The 22,197-nt window shown below is 34.5% G+C and overlaps 1 protein-coding gene across 1 annotated transcript in view; it reads right to left on the bottom strand.

Moving 5' to 3' along the window:
• Window positions 1-22,197, bottom strand: part of LOC108907197 (aquaporin AQPAe.a) — a 91,482-nt gene that overhangs the window by 54,620 nt on the left and 14,665 nt on the right. The gene's annotated exons all lie outside the window — the stretch shown is intronic.

Here is a 22,197-nt window from a genome sequence, read left to right as displayed (position 1 = left end):
AAATCTCAAAGATAATACTTTCGATTGAAAATGGAGCATATCTCATCCCATTTAACACCACCTGTCCCAAATTTTATTTAATTTTTTTGTATCCTCACAGTAGGCCCATACTATCGAGTTTGAGACACCTTGTACAATCCAATGACGATGAAACATTCATTCAAAGGATCATAAAAGGAGATGAAAGCTGGTTTACGGCTACGACATTGAGACATAAGTTCTATCATCACTATGGATTGGCAAAGCATTTTCACACCCCAAGAAAGCACTTCAGTCTCAATTTTCAGACCATTGATGACATCAAAGCAAATTTGTCACAGACGTTAAAGGCCATTTCAATAAAACTATCCAGGAATGACTTGCGAAATGGAAGCACCGCTGGGAAAAGTATGTGGAAGGGGAGGAGGGTAATTTGAATTAGAGAAAGACCAAAAATTAATAATAAACGTAAAAAAAAGTTCGCTTATTTTCTGAACAGACCTCGTACTTAATCTGGGTAATTTTCAGTCGGCTTGTGAAGCAGCTAAATTAAGTCATTCGACCAACATTAAAAGGCTAGTATAACGATCTACACCTCGTTAACATAATTATTATAATGTTAAAATAACAACTTTTACAAACGTGAAACGCATCCCATATCATTTATCGAGGTTCATGTACAGTGTAGCAACAATTAATAATATTAACGGTGTGGGATCTTTTAGAGAACATATTAACGAGCTAAAAAATTATGTAATTGCCACAACTACTTACTCTGGCTTTAGAAGCGCATCTAACTTGTATTGTATTTGTACGGTATGGATTACAAAAGTTAATTTTACCGCAAATGTGTCATAAAAATTATTTACATCTGCAGAACGTGATTTTTTACAGACACGCCGATTTAAACGCACGTTATGTAGGCTTGTGTTATTACACCGTATGAAATGAAATTTAATGCATACGTAGTAAATTTGAGAGAGATGGCGAGGGCGAGATGAGGAATTGCAGCAATTTTGGCATTTTATAAAGACTTCTCTGTCCTATTGATTCAATGAGTTTGTAGTAGAATGAGTTTTCTAGGACACAAGTTGATTGAAACTAATTATTGGACATTATGGGCTATGGATTATCGTTATGTATTTATTTGTTATTTTTACGGACGTTGTTTTTCTTTTAAGTGAACTATAACAACTATTGGTGTATTCAAGTGAAATATGGCGATCTATACGAACAGTGAAATGGTAGAAGCATATTCCAAATTAACATAAGTTGACAAATATGCCAAAAATCAAGACCATCTTATACATTATAAAAATATTTCGCACCGTTTGGAAATTTTCGTAAATATTCTATTTAAAAAAAATTATTTTGTCGCTCTGTATCTCGAAAGCAAGAGGAGATAGACATATTGTTCATAAGACAAAAAATTCTTATTTTTTGTCGTACTATCATCCCCTGAATTTACGAGAGGTCTTTCTAAAACACCCTGTATATACACATTTACTACAAAAGACGATGCGCCTATTTTGTTCTGAGGACAAATCTACATCTCGGCGTGCATCTGCAACTTTCTGGATCAAACCGTGTAAATTACACTGCTACAATCACCTCAGCACATGAGATTACACTCCTTGTTTGGTTTAACACGAATACCGCTGCGAGATGTTTTAAAAAAGTTTAACAATGCAAGTATTTTATATAGGAGTCGAATACACCTTATTGGACCGGCCTTGAACTGGCGCATTGTTTTATGGTTAATAAATTATCATCATGTTTTGTATTTAAAAAACACCTGTGCGATGAATTTATGTAGCTATATAATTATATGACACACTTACGGAGAAGTTAAAAATTTTAATTGGGAAAAAACGTCACACCACAAAAACAGGTCAATATAACAGGGTGGCGCCCAACGTTTACATATTTTTTTAAAAGATTTGTGTGTAACACTTAAATGTATTTCGTCATGTTTTGGCGATTTTGTGCAAGGAGAAGTAAGTTGACGTACTTTGTGAAATTGCAAAGGGTATTTCTGAGATAAGTGCTTTACTTGAAAAGGGTGATAGAAGACACGAAAATGAGCAACTTTTATAATGCAACTGATGGTCTAAATCTAAATGTTTCTGTTTTCGATAAAATTAACCATAAATGTAAATCGACCTTGTGCATCTTGTGCGCATGCGTTGTGTCTTGCAGTATTACTTAGCCGGCATATAAAATGTTTTCTGATCAAGCACTAGCAAATATGGTATTAATATAATGGATAATGTCAGTACAATTTAAATGAGACTTGTCGTTTGTGTGTCCGTTACCGTAACAGACGACAACCTGATAATAGAACAGTGCAAGAGGCAGTTCAAAGGTTACAGGATACCGGGAATGTCCACTTGACATATGAAGGCCGCAACGTGTCTTCGACAATGAAGAAAACATCATGAACCTCGATGAGGAAAATCCGAGGCGCAGTACCCGCAACGTTAACCGAGAAGTGGGTGTTTTTAACAGTACGCTGTGGTGTGTACTACGAGGGCAATTATTACACCCCTATCCTATTATGTACAACAACGATAGTAGGCATAGGCGCGGTCCAATTCATTGGCCTGCAAGGTCACCGGACCTTAACCCCTTAGACTTTTACCTACGGAGTCACTTAAAACAATTAGTTTATGCTGATCCAATCAATACTTTGTAATAACTTTTGTTGGAATTTATTATTTATTTTAGTGTGATATTACAAATTGTGGAATAAAATAATAACGTATTTTTATAACTGAATACCTCTTAAACGAAGTCAGATCTGAAAATAAGTTATTCTTTATTTCATATTTAAAATTCGATTTTACATATGCCATTTCGGCTGTCCAGTTACGAAACACGCGGTATAAAAATATTTTTTTCCAAAATCGCATATGAAAATTTCAAGTTCTTGTTTCAAATTTCTGTTCACATTACTAAGATTATTAATTATTTGTACTGGTGCTAATGGCAAAACATATAAAAATTAATGAAATGTTGAAAATAAACAAAGCAGTAAAAATCGTGCTTGAAAATTGCTTTCCACAGAATGTAAAATTTTATAGCTTCATAAACTTCAACACGCGAACGCAAAGCATACTGTGCTTTGTACAGGCGAAACACATACTTTTACCTTTATGGGGAAGAATAAGGATTATGACAAAGTAGTTCATTTGTCGCAATAATTTTTAGCCACGATTTTTGAACTTCAACGAATGTAACTTATTTTACTGCGGTAAAATTACGATAATAGTCCGGTCAAATTAGTCATAAAAATAGTGGTCAAATAACGAAAATTCAGAGAGAGCAAAATTTTGGTGGAGACCTTGGGTACACCATTAGAAATAAAGTGTCAAAAGTCCCCGTCGATCCCATGTGTACTAAAAAAGTTATTCGGGGTCAAATGTCAAAATTTGAGGTTTTTTGGATTTTTTTCGAAAACGGTAAGTTTTATCAAAAAAGTAGCTCTGACAAAAATTATAGACCTTAAAATTATCTACAAAATGGTCCATATACTTTTTTTTCTAAGAATCACCATTCCTGAGATATCGCGATTCTAAGAGATGAAGGAACCACGTTCTACATGATATGCACATACGAGTATATGCCACGTATGTACTTAGTCAGGCACTTAATACAAGTAAAAATGCCTATTTGTGTCTTATATGTATAAACTATACTCTTCTGAGAATATTCACTCAAAAGAAACTCAGTCCCTTAGTCAAAATGACGCAGATGTCCTTAATTGAAACAGCAATAAAACAATTTAATGCAACAAATACAACTATTGTAGTTGATGAAGATGTTGACTTATTAATACTACTCACTGCAAGGACTCCAATTGATAAAATTATATACTTTTTAAAACCTGGAAAGGCTCAACAGCGAACAGAAATATATTCTTCAAAAGTTTATCTGCTTATCCAAAATGCCAAAACCATATCTTATTTTTACATGCGATAACCAGCTGCGATACTACATCAGCAATGTTCAGAAGGGGTAAAACATTAGTATTAAAATTATTTGAATAAAAAAGGTTTGATTGATTGCGCTAAAGTATTAACAGAAATTGATTCTTCACCTCAAACAATAATCACAAAAGGAATTCGCTTTCTCCTTGCTGTTTATGGAGCTCCAAAAAAATTGATTGTATAGATAAATATAGATATTTAACTTTTGTAAAAAATACAAGAAACAAGTACAACTATCTTGTCTTCCTCCAACATCGGCTTCTGCTATTCAACACATATCGAGTATACTATCAAGTTCAGACATGGCTAGACAATCAATTGAACCCAGAAGACTGGGGTTGGAAATTAACAGATAATACTTTGGAACCGATTCAAACTTTACTCCCACCTACTTCGGAAAAACTCATAAACACTTTTTTTTTTGCAATTGCAAAAAAGGTTGTAATGCTAAATGTGGCTGTAGAAGAGTAGGGTTACTGTGTTCTCCAGCGTGTACTAATTGCCAAAGCCAGTCTTGCACAAATGTCCAATTGAATACAACATACGAAGATTCATGTGATTTCGATGAAGAGACAGCTGATCCATCTTCATTTGAACAATTTATGAACATCCAGCAAGAATAAGAGGAAGAAGAAGAAATCAAAGAAGACATGACTGTTGAAGTCGACTTTGAGGAGTATGAATCAGATTAAAATATCAAAAGAAATCAGAACTACAGTTAAAGTCAATAACTAATATCAATATCAATAATCATCATGCAGTTAAAAGAGTATTGTCCCTGAAAATTCCGTCATAACAGTTCGTGGAGTAGGCCTACCGGGGAAACCACGTTAAAAAAAAAGCGTCAAAGTACACCACCTCACGGGCGGTGTGGAAATATGTGCATATCATGTAGAACGTGACTCCTTCAACTATTATAATCGCGATATCTCAGGAATGGTGATTCTTAGAAAAAAAATTATAAAGATCTATAATTTTTGTCAGGGCTACTTTTTTGATAAAACTTACCGTTTTCGAAAAAAATCCAAAAAACCTCAAAATTTGACCTTTGACCCCGAATAACTTTTTTAGCACACATGGGATCGACGGGGACTTTTGACACTTTATTTCTAATGGTGTACCCAAGGTCTCCACCAAAACTTAGCTCTGTCGGAATTTTCGTTATTTGAAATGTCTATTTTGACCGGACTATAAATTGTATGATATCGTCGTGACTGACTAATTGACAGCTGCCGTGTCATTTCGATGCGGAGAAGTTAACAAAAGCTCTCTGTCTCATTATTCAACAACCACGCCTCCCATGGATGTTTAACAGTTCATTTTATTGCACATAAAAAAGACAAAATTGCAGATCCTTCGAGGAGCGTTCAATATATTAATCCTATCTAAATATAAATCTTATCTTGGCTTTATTAGGCTTTACAATATTATTAAATAATACCTTGGCCACTCCCTGTTGTATGCATTTCGATTGTCTGACAAGAGAGTAGGACATTTAAAGTCAAAAGTATGTGGGTAGGTATATTCGACATGCATTTATGACAATGATTTTTTTCGATGTGTTATTTCAAAGTATCATGTACGTATTTTATCTAAGATTGTATAACAATGGACGTGTTGTATTGGCTAAATACATTGCACGCTCTTTTTACCGAGTTAAATAATATGTGAAAAGATTTACAAAGGCATTGCCCCTAAATTAAGAAATTCAAGGTGTGAAAGAGCTGCTATATCTTTGGTATAGTTTGTTTGTTAGAAAAGAGTTGTATATGTATAATTTATATAAAAATTGATTAAGTACTTTGAAAACCACTAATTATGCCTCTGCGAAATGAAAAATAGTAGAGTCAAATACCAATTATTTATAGACAAATATGAAATTGTGAGAAAACGAAAAATGTTTAAACATTTTCATTGTTTTCTTTAATAGTCGAGGAAATAAAGCACTGAACCTCTGAATTCTGTGCAGTAAGATGGATCGTTTTGCATTCGATTCGTTAGAGCGTCCAGAAAGTGTGTGACCCTATGTGATCAATGAGAAATGAAAATTGCATCGGTGCATAAGAAAAATGCATTTTTAAAATTGCTTGTGGAAGAGTTAAAATATGAAAAATTTATAACTCGGAAAATATTGACGGACATTAGTTCAATTTTGCTACTCGGGGGTTTTTGGGGTCGCTCAACACGAATATCACGACGGCAACGGTCTCCGAGGTACCTAGTGCCTCAGGGTGGCCGGTTTCAATGTCATCTCCTGGAGTTTTGTGGAAATTCGTTATAAACATAGCCGAAACTCGTTACGTCGGGGTTTTTGGGATCGCTCAACACGAATATCACGACGGCAACGGTCTCCGAGGTACCTAGTGCTCTAGGGTGGCCAGTTTCCAAGTCGTCTCCTGGAGTTTTGTGGAAATTCGTTATAAACATAGCCGAAACTCGTTACCTCAGGGTTTTTTGGGTCGCTCAACACGAATATCAGGACAGTAACGGTCTCCGAAGTACCTAGGGCCCCAGGGTCGCCGGTTTCCACGTCGTCTCCTGGAGTTTTGTGGAAATTCGTTATAAACTTAGCCGAAACTCGTTACCTGGGGGTTTTTGGGGTTGTTCAACATGAATATCACAACGGCAATGGTCTCCGAGGTACCTAGGGCCCCAGGGTCGCCGGTTTCCACGTCGTCTCCTGGAGTTTTGTGGAAATTCGTTATAAACTTAGCCGAAACTTGTTGCCTGGGGGTTTTTAATGTCGTTCAACACGAATATCACGACGGCAATGGTCTCCCAGGTACCTAGGGCCCCAGGGTCGCCGGTCTGCGCGTCGTCTCCTGGAGTTTTGTGGAAATTCGTTATAAACTTAGCCGAAACTCGTTACCTCGGGGTTTTTGGGGTCGCTCAACAGGAATATCACGACGGCAACGGTCTCCGAGGTACCTAGTACCCAGGATAGCTGGTTTCTGTAACAACTATTTAATTCATAATTATTTTTTATTATAAAAATAAATTTATTCATTAGGAAATGTTTATTTAATACAGCAAGTGACCCATCCTGTGCCATAAATTCAGAGATATTTTACATTTTGTTGCAGTTTATAGTTTGTTTGTTAAAGACAGGTTTGTTTTGTTTAAAACAGGTGTCCACATTTACCCCAAAAATTAAATGCTTTGGAGTAAATACGAACACTTTCGAGGGGTAAATGAAGACACGTCCCATGGCCTGAAAAACCCCGATGTAACGAGTTTCGGCTAAGTTTATAACGAATTTCCACAAAACTCCAGGAGACGACGTGGAAACCGGCCACGCTAGAGCACTAGGTACCTCGGAGACCGTTGCCGTCGTGATATTCGTGTTGAGCGACCCCAAAAACCCCCAAGTAACGAGTTTCGGCTAAGTTTATAACGAATTTCCACAAAACTCCAGGAGACGACTTGGAAACCGGCCACCCTGGGCACTAGGTACCTCGGAGACCGTTGCCATCGTAATATTCGTGTTCAGAGACCCCAAGAACCTCCGAGTAGTAAAATTGAACTCATTTCCGTCAATATTTTCCGAGTTGTAAATTTTTCATATTTTAACTCTTCAAGATGCAATTCTAAAAATGCATTTTTCTTATGCACTGATGCAATTTTCATTTCTCATTGATCACATAGGGTCACAAACTTTCTGGACGCTCTAATGAATCGATTGTAAAAAACCGCATCACAATCCATCTTACTGCATAGAATTCAGAGGTTAGGCCGTTTTTAGTGCTTTATTTCCTCGACTATAATGTGACATAAACTGAAAAATGTAACTTAAGAAAAAGAAATAACTAAAGTTTCGCATAATATCGCATATAACTTAATCTATAACTCTAGTGATATATTCAACTGTAGTTTGCAACATCTGTACATAGCTTTTAGAAGTGTCAACAAATCATGATTGGTAGCATAGGGAGTAGTTACAGCTTTTTCTTTTTTCTTTCTTCTTATTTTTCTTTTTCTTTTGTTGTTACACTATTTTACCGGTATGTTTGTTATATTTATTCTTTATATTTTGTTCTGTATGCTCACATGTTTGCAAATATTATATATTTCTATACTTTGTCCTGTAATTGGTGATTTTCACTGTTGGACAAATAATTTAAATAAATAAATAAATAAATAAATAAATAAATAAATAAATAAATAAATAAATAATAACAAACAGGTCTGGTAAAATTGTATAAACTAAATAAATAAATGTAAGAAGAAATCTGATCTAACATAACTTCCAATAGACAATTTATTAAATAGAAAAATCAAAAAATTGTATCTACTTAAGAACATATATACAGCGTGTATAATCTATAAATATTAAACTACAGCTTTCTAACGATATTTGTAATAGAAAAGTCTTATACGAAAAAGTTCTATTATAGCGTTTTTTTTCGTAAATTAAAGTTCAATTTATGGATCAAAATATTTTCTATGGAACGGTCCTGTCCGTGTGCTCTACGATGAGTTACGTGCTGTAGACAAATTCTCGTTAAAAGATAGAAAGGTACTTCTCAATTTTTGGGTAATTTTTCATGTAAAAGTACAAACTAAGAAAAATAGATATTTAAAAAAAGTGATATTTTCTTATTATAATAATTAATAGTTCGCAAACAAAACCACATCCGTAAGCATCTGTAGTTGCCAACTGCGTGCACTAAACAAACTCCATTAAAATATGGAACAAAATGAAATAAATCTTACACTTTTCTAGAGAAAATGTTGAAATTGATCCCCGTTAGCGCGAATACAGGCATGGCACCGCGACAACGCACCCAATTTTAGCAAATATTTTCCCAAATTCCAGGTATTCCCCTAATTGTGTCAGCAGTTTCCAGTATACAGTTTCGCAATTCTTCCACCGTAGCAATTGGGGTATTGAATGACTTCAAGTAACTCCAAAGATAAAAGTCCATTGGAGTTAGATCGGGTGACCGAGGTGGCCACGGCACAGGACCAAAGCGTCCAATCCATCGCTGAGGAAAATTTTCATTCAAAAGTGTCGTTACTTCTCGAGTACTGTGTAGAGGAGATCCATCTTGTAGATAAATCATGCGTGCCCGAACTTGTAATGAGTTTCCCTAATTGCGTGAGGATTTTCATCGGCCCTTATGTACATATTATGGAAATTCACTTCATCACGGGTAAATGTCGCCTCATATATATACATAAGCAGGAAAGTCTACTTGATTGGCACATTGCCGTAAAAACCATCTGCAAAAACGCATTCGTTGATCACAATCCGGGGGTAAAATCTGTTGAACTGGTTACAGATGATAGGGGTGCCTAACCTGAGATGAGGTTACTACTTCTTGTACGAGTCGTCGGGTACTAATGGTGGGGTCTTCGTCAAGATTTTCCAACACTGCATCTTCAAAATAAAGGTTCACTTGCTGACCACATCCTTCTCGTCGAGGAATAACACTTCCCGTATCTCGCAGCCGCTGAACGCACTGTAGGATTGTATTTGCACATGGGGGGTGACGTTGTGGCCATCGTTCCCGGTACAACTTCGCGCCGTGAGCGCAATTTCTCCGGCTGCACCATACACGAACACCATATCGACACGTTCGGAAATAGTAAATGCATTGTTTTCTCGGTTCACTGTAAAACTAGTTTGTGCACAAACTAAAAAAATTAAGCAAAATAAGAATCTCGTTTTTAATGTAATCGGCACGCTATTCTTATTTGTTACTTCTTTATAAAAATTATACTGTTGCTATCGTGGAATTACAAAATAAAAACTTTTGTGTGGAATCTTTCACTTTTTAACACTGATGGGTCGGTGGACGATACTTAATATTTAATAATTAATTGAATAATGTATTTGATACAAATACACAATCAACTGACTGCACAAATATTATGACAATGTAACCTAACCTTCTTTTAGTATTACTAGTATTAGATTATACCGACTTAAATTATAAGGTTGCATTTCGGGTCGCATAAAACATTTTCAAAGTTTTTTTATTAATAACACAGGGTCGGCCTTCATTTTCGTTGAATAAATGAACTTTAATTTACAAAAGAAAACGCGAAGATAAGAGTTTTTTATTACAAATATAATCAGGAAGCTGTAGTTTAATTTTTATAGATTATACACGCCACCCTGTATACGTGGGAAAATAACAAATTTTCCAAATGATATATAATAGTATAAGGACAATAATGTGAGGATGGTTGAAAAAACGAATGATCCTGTATTATTGCTGTCCTATTATCACATTCGACAAAGACTAATAACGAAAAAAACAGCTGCTACAAAGAGATCTTTTCATTTCCACATTTTAATACTCTTAAAAAAGTACATATTTCCTGTGATACAGTCGCATTAATAAGTTGCCGAATATCTCTTAGCTTTATCAAATAGATTTTTATTATTACCATTACATCAATTTGAAATTAAAACCCACCTTTCTCTATTACTTTTTTTTAATTAAATTTTACGCAGACGAGTCTATACTTTTTTGATAAGAACGTTGTATAAAATACGTGTTCATAATAAATTTTCTTAAAAGTCGCTGACGTAGCTGTTCTAAACAATTGTCAAAATATTTCTTGAATTGTCGTAAAACTAGAAAAAAATCAGGAAACAAAAAATAGGTAAAGAAAAATTTGTACAAAAACAACAAAAACCAAGTAAAAGACAATATTTCTTAGAAAAAATCGTGGCTATTGGTAAATTTCTCTAAAATTTTAAAAAACAAGACAATGTTTATCGATGATGGGATATCATAAACTATTATAGTTGCGATTTATAACCCTAGAACAAAATACATTAGATCATGCTTTTATGGACCACTTGTGGTTTTTTAAAATTGTCTGTTGCCACATGACCAACTTCTCGGAATATATAAAATGCACGTCTATCAACTAAAATGCCATTATTTTATGAGATAATGGGACTGAAAATAGAAAGTTATATGGAACTTTGGGCCAATATTTTGCTACCTTAGTTTAAACAAAATTTTCACTGGTTTGTTATTGGTAATCAATATCCTATTTCTCTTACATATGTTTATTGAATGCCTTTTTCACTTTCCTTTAATGACACGATTGCTTATAATCTGACTTACAAAGAGCAGAAAATAAATTTTTATTCCATACAATTTTTTAAAATTGCGTCGGGCAAAGATTAGACAAAGATTCTTAGTCTTAGTCATAAAAGTTCCTGAATATTATTATTGAAGTACTTAGTAGTAAAAATTTTTTTCTACAAACGTATTTTGTCTGATGACATCTACGCGGTACTTTGTTAGAGGATTTTTTGCCGCAATTGATACGACGAATTTTAAAACTAAGTAAATCCACGTGCATCCTTAACCTTATGACTCAGTTCACCGCACAGAAACACTGTTAGGCGCATCACTGACCCCTCTTCCTCTTCCATTCGTACAGATATTCATAATTCAATTTCTGGCATCCTAACCTTTCCCAATACTACGATATTTTGAAATAATCATTATAATTTTACGATAAGCATTGAATGCATCAGAAGACCGTGACAATTAAGTCGGTTAGTGAGTAATTTGCCAGAGACAAGCCATTGTGTCTTAAGAGATGTTAATAACTGTTAACACCCGTTAATTAGTGTTTATTTATGGGTGTGTACGATTCATTAACTACGAGAATATTACGGTGGTTGCGAAAGTCTGTTGTTATTTTTAATTGCTTTTTAATTTTATGCAAAACTTTGCTATTAATAGACGAGTACAGGGATATCGTTCGACAATGAATACATACCTACATCTATTTCTGACTCTAACTCTTTTATTATTAAAATTTGAAATAACTAGATATTGTTACGACCTGCCCTTGGCCACACTGGGGGTATAACATAAAAACGGTATACAATAAATAACAATATATTGAATTACAAAAATAAGTAGTTTATTTATTAGTTCTCGGAACGCATGGGCCAACTCAGACAGTAAAATATTTCAGTCAACAAGAATTATTGAAAAGTTAAGGGTTTTCAAGTAGCATAAAGTCGTCGAGAGACTAGTTGTCCTTCGGGGAAGGCCTCATGAAACTTAGCAATGTTTTTAAACAAGTTGACTTAGACCATCGGGGCTATGTGTTGGGCATCTGGGAGCGACGGTTTAGCCCATGGTGAAGGGAAAAAAATAGATATTTCTAATAACGCGCGAAATACATTCGAAAAGGCGAAGGAATTCCAAGACATTTAAATAAGTTGTTAGAATGTTGTGAGGAAAATAGATAAAATAGCTGGTTTTTAGGCGAATTTTCCAAGCTATGAGAATAGATTAAATGAGGTTGACTAATCCGTCCCGAGTCACAAGAGGAAGGTGTAAGGTTACTTGTAAGTTCAGTTTAGTCTCAAAAGTGTCATAACAATTGTAAATTCTGTCAATTAGGTATTAACATGGTACAGTTAAGCCTTTTCAATCCCCGATATTCAGGTAGCCCACCAATAAGACAAGAACATAAACTTCTGGACCCAAGAAATGGACGTGCCGAAGCGAGGTGTCGAATTCAGGAGAGATCTCCGAAAAAAAGGCAATTTGGGTTCCCTGAATCTCGGATTGCGTTGTCGCGTGTAAATTAATCAATAATATTTGTTCCAATCCGCTGTGTCTTCGTTACTTTGTTCGTGTTTTTTTTATTGTTATTAAAACTCTTCCTGGAAAGTTTTGGTGTGTTCTTGTTCTACCAACTTAAGTGTCACCCTATACAACCAACCACTGGATTACATTCTACATGAGCGACGTACAGTAAGTGTTTGAAATTCATTCTCTGAAGGTACAACATTTCTAAGTTCCCACGTATTATTTAAAGTATAGATGATAAAAATTATAAACTTCCTTTCGAGAAGTAAATGGTGAACTCTTTTACAATCTAATATCGTTATTATACTGCTCATACTGGGAGATAGATAAATAAAGAAATAACCCCTCAGGTTACAAATATTTTAGCAAAATTTTCCATCAGGAGTTCACATAATAGTGGTTCAACTAGTGTGCTCAATTGTGTTTTCTTTTAGACGTTGAATGGTTTGAGGATTGTCAGCATAAACTTTGCTCTTCAAAAATACACATAAAAAGTCCAATGGTGATAGATCGCATAATCTTGGTGGCCAATTCGAAAAATTATTCGATTACCAAATTTCTGTTTCAAAAATCAATTGTTTCCGTTGCTGTATGACATGTTGCACCGTCCTGTTGAAACAACATATTCTGCACATGAATACACACCAATTCATCCTATAAAAAGTGATTAACCATCGTTCGATATCGAGCACCATTCGCTGTAACAACGTTTCCAGCTTCATTTTGGAAGAAGTATGGGCCAATCACTCCACCAGATAGATCTAAAACCACACCAAACAGTTAGTTTTTATTCCAATATTATTCCTGGATTTTCTTCATCCCAGATACGATAATTTTGTTTGTTTACATATCCACCAAATTCAAAATGAGCTTCATCACTAAAGGTAATTTTGTTAAAAAATCGTTTTCCTCTTTCACTCCAAGAACCCAATTAACAAATATACGACGTAATCTAGAGTCAGTTGGCAATAATTCATGTGTTAACTGTATTTTATAAGCTTTTAAGTGAAGATCCTTATGCAAAATATTGAATAAAGTGGTTTGTTTAATGCATGATTGCTGTGAACGATGACAAATTGATGTGTTTGATTCTGGAGTGACATGACACTATCATTGGCAGCTGTAATATTTTCTTGTGAACGACCACTACGACTTCTCTGATCTTGAATTGAATCAGTTTCTTCAAGTTGAACAATTTATTTTTTCATTTTTTGTACGTTATTTTCTTCCAACTTCTGCATAACTTCCACCAAATTTAAAATAATTTTTTACAATAAAGACCCGTTGCTCTATCATATACTTCCCCATATTGATTAACCGCCAACCAAAACGATTCTAGTACAAAAAACATAAATGGCGGCAATTTCAAAAAGTTAACTCAAATTTGAACACCCGTTATATCACAACGAAACAATTCTACATTAGACTTCATTGTAGAAACATACGTATACCTAATACTCAATGACATCCTATTTAATTAAGTAATTATTAAGGATAGAAATTGGAACCAGTTTCTTCTAACAAAGTATAGTACTATTCGTGTAGATGTCGCTAGTAGTAAAAATTTGATAGGCGGGAAATTTTATGGCCACAGGCACGAACTAATCGCCCTATGCACTTGTGTAAGGGTACAGAACTTTAAGAATTTCATAAAACAATACAGTTTGTAAGAGGATTACTCCAGTCGAAGGTTATCTACAATTTAAGGTATCTAAAGTCATACTTCGCCAATTTGTTAACTGTAAAATAAAGGTTGAACGCTGAAAAACCAGTTTTCGAAAATTGCGCATTATTATTGCAAAAAGCGGTGGATGTAGATGAAATTTATCGAAAAGATGGTCAATCCAAAGACCAACATGTATGCCAAAGGCCGATTCGATTGATAGTGGCATTGTTGCTCCAGGTATTTGTTAATTAATTTCATTTGTTTTGCAACTAATTGTTTAATTACTAAACGTTAATTTTAGAAGTAAATATCGTAGATTTAAGTAATTGATACAAAGAAACGTATCGAAAAAAAAAATTTCAAAATTTACAACTAACAAAATATGACGTGCAGCGTTATAAACAAATTGTTCCAGGGCCAGGAAAAAGCCGCTCGGGAATTCGCTCTTTTTGCATTAAATAGAGCTTATTTTTACGGTAACTTAAAAAAAAAAGAGAAATCACCTATGCCTCTTTGTATCCAAGATAGCCTTTTTTATATAACTGGACGTATCGGACCGGGATTTTAGAGGCAATTAAAGAAAGGCTTAAACTTTTATTTTCAGAAAGTTTTGCATTGATAGTTCATCTAATAAACGCGCTAGCAGCAGTAAAGTTAATGTTAATAAACAGCCTGCACGCGGGAGAAAGAGCGCCGGGCCCGTACATGCGCGTGAATGTCGCTCTCGGTCGGGCGCGAGATTTTTTATTTGAACGTTTCAAAATCGGTTAAAAAATCTCGCGCGCGACCTCTAATTCTGCAAACAAATAATCATTCGTTTTGAAAGACACAAAAATCGTACATCTTTATAAATTTATTACTCATTAAATATATAGTTACTTTGTTACTTTCTTGCCTTTATATTTCCTTTGCCTAGCGCTAATTATTGTTTTTTCACTGGTTTAAAAAGATATACCGGAATAAAAATAAGTCTAGTGTCTGCTCTTTGTAATATGAAATATATTAACTGATAAGGGAATATATAAAAATAAGAAAAAAGTAGTGTGTTGTGTCTGTGTGTGTGTGTGGCTGTATGTGTGTGTGTGTGTGTGGCTGTTTCACTAAAGTAATTAAACTGTCGGTTTTCAGCAAAAACCCAGTTTGTTGAAAACGTCGCGCCCGTAAAGGTCACGCAGAGAATATACATACAAATGAGTAAATCACGGTGTACAGCAAACCGGTTGCCTTTTGCCCAGAGGGCATCCCCAAAGTGGGACAGTTATAATTACATCTACAAATTCACATCGACCAAATTTTCTAAGTGGTTGTTAATAAGTTTCGGTGAAGGTTTTGGACCCGAAATGTCTGCGCAGCTGTGATTCATTTGCAATTAGGCAATAGGCAAGGTATTGTACAGCATGTTCGTAAACCATTAAATGACGATAAGTTAATTTAAGTTAAAGATTACACAGCCACAAAAAAAAAGGTTGTCTGATCACAAATCCGGTGTCAGAATTGGGCTATCACATCACAGGAATTTCCTGACCTCAAAAAACAGGTCAAAAATAGCAAAAATTCACGAAAAATAGCTAGGAAAAATACAATTTTTTTTTTCTATATTCAAATGTTCATTTATATGGTTAAGACCAAATTTGGTATACAAGGGTTTTCGGGGTCGCTGATCACGGACCCGAAGTCAAATTTGCAAAATTCAAGATGGCGGATCCAAGATGGCCGACCAAATTTTCAAAAAACAACAGATTCGCTCCAAATTTGGTATCCGGGGGTTTCGGGGTCCCTGATTACATATTCGAGGTCAAAATTGCAAAAAAGAGGACACTTTCCTAATACATATAAATCGGTATGAAACAGTCTGATATCGATAATCGACCATCGATTTTTGTCTCTTCTTTATGGGCAGTGTCAATTACAATGTTTATATTAAGCATTTAAGAAGTCAAGTTCAGTGACCTTATTACTCTAGCGTACAGTATGTTAAGTTGTTCAATATCAGGTGGATGCTTTTTGTTTCCGGTCCATATCCATCCAGTCTAAAAGTATTTTAAAATGGAGATTTTTTAATAATAAACAATAACTTTATACTACTTTTCTGAAAGTGTGAAACTTTTAAAAATATTGCGTACTTTCCTCGTGAAAATAGTCGAAAGTGAACGTTGCTTTTCAGTTTTAAAAAGGATAAAGACATCTTTAAGAAATATTTTATGACACAAAAAAGATTAAGTGCTTTAGGTAAGTTCAGTATACAAAAATTATTGATAAAGTAGATAAACGACATCAACGAGAAAGTCGCCTCTCAAAAGGATTTATTTGTTATACAGGGTGTAACTAAATAAGTGTAAAACATTTAAGGGGGTGATTCCTCATCGAAAAAAAGATAGGATCTTTCATATAAAGAAACTTCATTGGAGCATCCCTTGTTAAGATACAGCCCCTTAAAGGGGGTACATAAAATTTGTTTAACAATTTTTTTCACAAGCACTAAACAAGTTACAATATTGAAATTAACCTGACATTTTCTACTACCAAAAAGACACTTAGCCAGTAATTTATTTGGTTTACCCCATGGTAGTAAGGGGTGGAAAACGCAACCCCTAAAATTTATTTCCAACGTAATTTTTTGTCTTATTATTTTTTTACCATTTAAAAAATTATTTCCGATAGCCTGTTTCATTCTAAAAAAAAATGTCTCTTGAATTTTTTGCCCAAATTAAACCAGTTCGCAGTAAAAAATTATTTTACGAACAACTACAGAGATACATCGTCATAAATGCGGACTGGATTTACTGTTATTTTGTAGTTACTACCTGCATTAAATGATTAAAGGGGAATAATCAAAACTAATTTAATAATAACAAAACATACAACATGTAGAAATCATAGTAAATGTTCAATATGTCTACCTTCAGACATTACGCATGCGTCTAGACGTCGGCGCATTGAGCCACGTATTCGCTCAAATATTCCTGGAGTCTCTCTAATTACCCTGCACGCATCGATAATGCGGTTTCTTAAGTCCTCTACATCGCGAACAGGAGTACGATAAACCAAATGCTGCAAATGGCCCCAAGTAGACAAATCCAGAGGATTGAGATCCGGGGATCGAGCGGGCCAATTCTGTGGTCCTCCTCGACCTATCCACTGATTTGCATATGTTTCAGTTAAATGCTGACGTGCTACTTGACTAAAATGGGCGGGAGCCCCATCATGCATAAAAACCATATCCCTTCTGACGCCCAAAGGAACTTCCTCCAGCAGTACGGGATGCACTTCTCTTAAAAATTGAACGTATGCCTCACCATTTAATCGAGGAGGTAGAAAATGAGGCCCAATTAAATAATCCCCAATAACTCCGACCCACACGTTAAGAGAAAACTGTTCTTGATGGTTAGTTTCGACAATAGCGTGAGGGTTTTCATCAGCCCATATGTGGTAATTATGAAAATTAATAATCTTGTCCCGAGAAAAACTACATTCGTCTGTGAATTCGATCGTCTTCAGAAAGTCACGATTTCTTCTAATCATTTCCAGCATCCAATTGCAAAATTCAAGACGGTTCGGAAAGTCTCGCGGTAACAGTGCCTGTACTCGTTGCAGATGGTAAGGGTATAAGAGATGTTCCTTTAAAATTCGAAATACCGTCATATGATCAACATTTAGCTGGAAAGCAATCTTTCTAGTACTGGTAGTAGGTTGTTCTTCTATCAAATTAAGTACTGCTGCCTCAAGCTGTGGTGTTCTTACTTCTCGATGGCGACCACAATCCTGCGTTCTTTTGTTGAATGAACCATATTCACGTAATCGTTGATGAAGTCAGACAAATATTCTATGTGAAGGATGCTGCCGTTGAGGATACATTTCAGCATATCTTGTAGAAGCTTCTAACCCATTCCCCTGCGACAGACCGTAAACGTAATGCATATCAGCCATTTCCTCATTTGTGTATGCCATTTTAATAACAAGTGAATTATTAAAGTAACAAATTAAGAACAGAACAATACACAATTAGTATTACTTCAATTTCAAAAATTTACAAACTGACAGCTTGATTCCAATTTAATTGTCAGTATCGCTAATAGCGGCCTACTAGATAAATTAGTTTCGTATTTTCGTTTTATGGCGATATGTATCTTGTTCGTAAAATAATTTTTTGCTGCGAACTGGTTTAATTTGGGCAAAAAATTCAAGAGACATTTTTTTTTAGAATGAAACAGGCTATCGGAAATAAATTTTTAAATGGTAAACAAATAATAAGACAAAAAGTTACGTTGGAAATAAATTTTAGGGGTTGCGTTTTCCACCCCTTACAACCATGGGGTAAACCAAATAAATTACTGGCTAAGTGTCTTTTTGGTAGTAGAAAATGTCAGGTTAATTTCAATATTGTAACTTGTTTAGTGCTTGTGAAAAAAATTGTTAAACAAATTTTATGTACCCCCTTTAAGGGGCTGTATCTTAACAAGGGATGCTCCAATGAAGTTTCTTTATATGAAAGATCCTATCTTTTTTTCGATGAGGAATCACCCCCTTAAATGTTTTACACTTATTTAGTTACACCCTGTATAAATCATTTCAGATATGTTAACTATTTAAAATTGGCTTTACACGAGCCGCCACTGATTATTATGTTTGATCAAACTTAACCGATTAATGAAACGCGACAAAACCTAACACAGATAAATATTTTAATTCAATGATTTAATAAAATTGAGATTGAATGCCTGAGAGCAGCTGATATTATGTACCTTAACTACAATTTTTAGATTATATCGCGAAACATTATCAATAATTGTCAGTTGTTTCAATATCAAATTATGTGCTTGTAAAAAAAGTATGGCAACAACAATCCACACATATATTATAGCATTAAATTGCATAACATATGTTATCTACTAATACTAATAAACCTAAATGCCGCCGCAGGATATAATTCTGTTGTAATTATTAACATAACAATATACTAAATGCAATGTAGTAAAATTAAATAAACAGTATTTCCAAAAAAGAAAGTTGACGAATAATATTATGATTTATAATTAGGTGTGACAAAAATAAAATTGTAATGAAAAATGTGGTATTTACTTCAAATGTTTTTTTTTAGAAAATTGTTATTCCCCTTTTGATTTTTAATTAAGAATTGGAAGATAAAATAAAATACAATTTTCACATAAAACTAAGTCAGACATCCTTCAAATTAATTCAACAATGAATTTGAAGCATATACTCGTATGCTGTAAATTCGCGCATGTCTCGAAAATTTTCATCAATCTTTCTAAAGAGATCCCCCAAAGACACAGTTCCTGCTAAAAGAATAGGCATCAGTAGACAAGTTATCGCAGACGACCTACAATAATTGCCGCCGAAACGTCTCAGAACAACGTTTTTTACCACACTTTCCAAAATTTTCCCGCCAAGCTGCTAAGATGCCAAGATCGTCGCCAAATATCACCAGTATCAGACGACGATTCATACACAAAACCCGCCAACAACACACGACCGGTGAATGAAAAAATTGGTGAAAATAAGAAGTCCTAGAAACTTCAAAAGTCAGTACCTAATTAACTAAAGTAATTTTCAGTACCCTAATCCCTCGGAGACTCCCACAATCCACAAAGTAATGGCGTTTCCCTAACCTGAATTTTCTGAAACCAAACCGGGCCACACACCAGGCTACCCTGCGGAGCTCACGTCGAGGGTGTTCGAACGTCAGCTCGAAGACCATGTTGTTTTATAACCAGTGTTGGAAACTTTATTACTCTAACCCCGCAACACATAGACAGTTATGAAAATACACTAGACTATCATACTCGACCGTGCTCCATAAAACAAAATGCAAAACAAAAACAAAATGGATTAGTTGAAAACTTTCGAAACAAAATAAAACAGTCATAAATTTAAAATATATCGCAATTGTCAGTGTAACTAGGTACAAAAAGAGAGTGTGGACCATTATCCCAAGGCCAAGCAATCTCGTCATCAAATGGAGGAAGAGTGACTAACAGCTTTAGCGTCATCTATCTCAAGTGTCCATTGGGGTTGGGATGAAGGGGGATATAACCGAGCATCCTGGAAATCTCATTGCAGGCGAGCAGGCAACTAATCCCTTGGCACCTATTTCTGGCTGTATCTTGGAACTATTTCGGTTTATATTTAATTACAGTGATGCTAACGACGCTACTAAACTCTAATTGTAAGTTTTAATTGTGCCACACCTACAGCTCTAAATGAAACACAAGCTATAAATCTACTTCAAACGCATACTTTTTAAATCAACTCCAATAAATATATAACTGATTAGGCCTGCCCAAGTTATTGCCCATATCAATTACATTTAATTACGCCTTTTTGCTGGGTCGAGAAAAAAATATCGCTCTTTGGATTTACGCTAATTAACGGTCTGTAAAGATTAAATTTATTTTTATAACAATTTAGAGTAATATATCGAGATAGGAACGCCGGTGCTAGGCTCGTTTAAAGAGGTTTTTTGAAAAGCGCGACACACGTTCCGCTTTGTAAAAATGCCAGTAGGAACATTTCGCAACGGTAATAACACGTTTCACGTTCTAGATTGACTTGAACGGGTTCATTCTTAAATATAATGTCATATTAATCAATGAAATCTACTGATGTAGTACATTATAAAATCAAATTAATGCGTAGATATTGTTCATTTTGTGAAATAAGTAATGTTGCAATTAAACGTATTGTAATTGTTATTTAATTACTGATAATAATAACTATTATTGCGCTTATTACTGGGAGTAACATTTAAATACCTGTATTTAGCTTACGTGCTAAATTAATTAGGATCAGTAGAAAAATTACGGTTTTAAGTGAAGTGCCAAATGCAAATCAGCACTGACAGTGGTGTAACACCAGCTCTAATTTTGAAAGTAATGCCTAAAACTCGTACGCCACTGCTGCTTTATGTTGAAGTAAAATCTCGAGAGAGACAATTTAAAATTCGATTCAATTTCGAAATATTACATCAGTACAAAATAAAACGGCAACAAAATTAACCGAGAACAGTTTAAGTTTAAGCAGTATCCGATCCTGTTCCGAACGCTTACGAAACGCAATGGAGATTAGCCTTCGCACAAAATTTCAAGTATGTCATACGCTCTAAAAATCAGTTGTATTAGGGCAGGATTTATTTTTGTGATTTAGTTCAATGACTCAGCCGGCAAATACAAACGTGTTAGATAATATTGATGCAAAAGTGTAACAATAGCAACAGTGGCTCTTCAAAAGTTTGTTGACATTTCTCTTTGCAGTTCGTGGTCTATCTATTTTATGACTGAAATATTCCAACACATGACCCTGTATTTTTACGGTTTTTGAAAGAGATATCTTATATGTAAGCATTAACAGATAATGCTCTTTATAATAAAATAAATCTACGTAGCTTTTTGGTGGCTAGGACGATGAAATTTATTTACAACTTTTTTATTTCGTTTTGACTGTTAATGGACATTTCAAGTCACATATATCAATCGAGTGACATTTCTCGCTAATTAATAGAGCACTTCGGAGGATTTAATTTTATATCGATTAATTATTTGTGCCTGTCTACACATAATTTATAAACTAATATCAATTTGCAATTTGACTGCTTAATGAAGATTATTTCTATTTTATTTATATTGCTTTATAATGAATAGGTGTCACGAAGAACAATTCCATGACATTAATTTGAATGAATTCAAGTCAATTTAGATTGATTTCGAAATAAAAGCTTGCGACATAAGAATTTACTAAAATTTGCAGATATTTCGAATCGAATGATTAATTACAGCAAACGCATACGTATATTATAAAAAGCAAGTTATGTATAGTAAATTTTGATAATTCCTAATATTAAATAACATTTAAATCGTTTCATCAATGTTTAAGCAATTTAAATTCGGTGCTAAATACAATAATAAATTGTTTATCATCAAAAAGTGGTAAATGAGTGTTAATAACTGTTAACAACTTTGAATTG

Source organism: Anoplophora glabripennis, unplaced genomic scaffold (genome assembly GCF_000390285.2).
Source record: "Anoplophora glabripennis isolate ALB-LARVAE unplaced genomic scaffold, Agla_2.0 scaffold87, whole genome shotgun sequence".
Classification (NCBI taxonomy): Eukaryota; Metazoa; Arthropoda; class Insecta; order Coleoptera; family Cerambycidae; genus Anoplophora; species Anoplophora glabripennis.
The sequence above is the reverse complement of the archived record's forward strand: the minus strand, read 5'-3'. Positions and strand labels throughout refer to the sequence as shown.